Below are 1,206 nucleotides of genomic sequence, written 5' to 3'. Positions count from 1 at the left end.
CAGCAGGTACCAGAGTAGTTGCCTGTTCTGTAAGTGGGTGAGTGTTTTTCCCCAGCCTCTAGACTTATTACAATACTTCACAGAAAACAGATGTTCAAGGGGTTTGTTAAATGGAGGGGGGAAAAAAAAAAAAAAAAAAAAAAAGGAAAAAAGATCCATCAGGGAGAATACACTTCAGTTGAAGCACAGAGCTGGGTTGAGCTCACTCTATAGCTATTTACACCCTGTCTGACTTTATCTCCTTTCCTGGGGGGGAAGAGGGGGAAATCTTCACCTACAAGACCTGCTCAGATGCTGCAGGGCAGAAACCTGATGTGCCACTCTACTCTTCCTGGTAGACTGCCCACTGTTTGCTATCTTTTCTGGTGAGCCACAGAGGAAGAAGTAGAACAGCTGCTGGGACATGTTACACAGTACGACCAGCAATAAGGTGATAACGACCTAACCTCCTCTGCACAGCCACAGAGGTTCCCCACGATACCTCCACCACTGCAGTCACCTATACACTATAGAACAAAATGTCCTTCAGACTCAGCAACATCATAGGTACTCCTGTCCCTTCAGGAATCTAAGCCCTCCCCAGTTGGTGTGGAAGACAGGCAGCAGTAGCAGGGTGGAAAGATGTGTATGTAAGATAAGTCCAGTGGAATGTAAGAAAGATGCTGGCTGTAAAACCTACATAGGAGCTACTAACATACACCTTTACTACCTGTAGACCAGTTTAAAGAATACTTAAAATGACTACAATGATCTTATGAATATCCTTGAGAATAGATATATCCTGATATGACCCAGGTTATTAGTTCTTCTTAATAATATGTCTGGCTAACAGGAAGTCCATTTCCTGATAGAACAAGCTAGAAAGGAAAGTTATGAAAACTTACACCAAGAGCTTTTTTTCTTGCATCCACATTAAAACTTGGAAGCTCATAACCACTTTTCTACTCGCCGAGGAACAAAAAGCCAACTGTGAGTAGGCATGAGGGAGCAAGGTGGTCCACTCATTTGGAGAGGTGCAATTTACTCCATTCCCTGTACTAACCTATTCTGAGTATCTGCAAAACAGGCTGCAAAATGAGTTTTTGAAAAATCACAGCTTGGAGAAATGTTACTACCTTCTCACCACCACTTATGCCTTTCTTTATCACTCCCCTAAAACATACCTTGGATTTTATACAGTAAACATAAGGAAGTCTCAATTTCCCT

At 42.4% G+C, this 1,206-nt stretch overlaps 1 protein-coding gene across 1 annotated transcript in view; it reads right to left on the bottom strand.

Annotated features, from left to right (window-relative positions):
- Positions 1 to 1,206, bottom strand: part of ZBTB10 (zinc finger and BTB domain containing 10) — a 25,509-nt gene that overhangs the window by 1,672 nt on the left and 22,631 nt on the right. The gene's annotated exons all lie outside the window — the stretch shown is intronic.

Source organism: Chaetura pelagica, unplaced genomic scaffold (assembly GCF_000747805.2).
Source record: "Chaetura pelagica isolate M959 unplaced genomic scaffold, ChaPel_1.0 scaffold76, whole genome shotgun sequence".
NCBI classification, from domain to species: Eukaryota; Metazoa; Chordata; class Aves; order Apodiformes; family Apodidae; genus Chaetura; species Chaetura pelagica.
The sequence above is the reverse complement of the archived record's forward strand: the minus strand, read 5'-3'. Positions and strand labels throughout refer to the sequence as shown.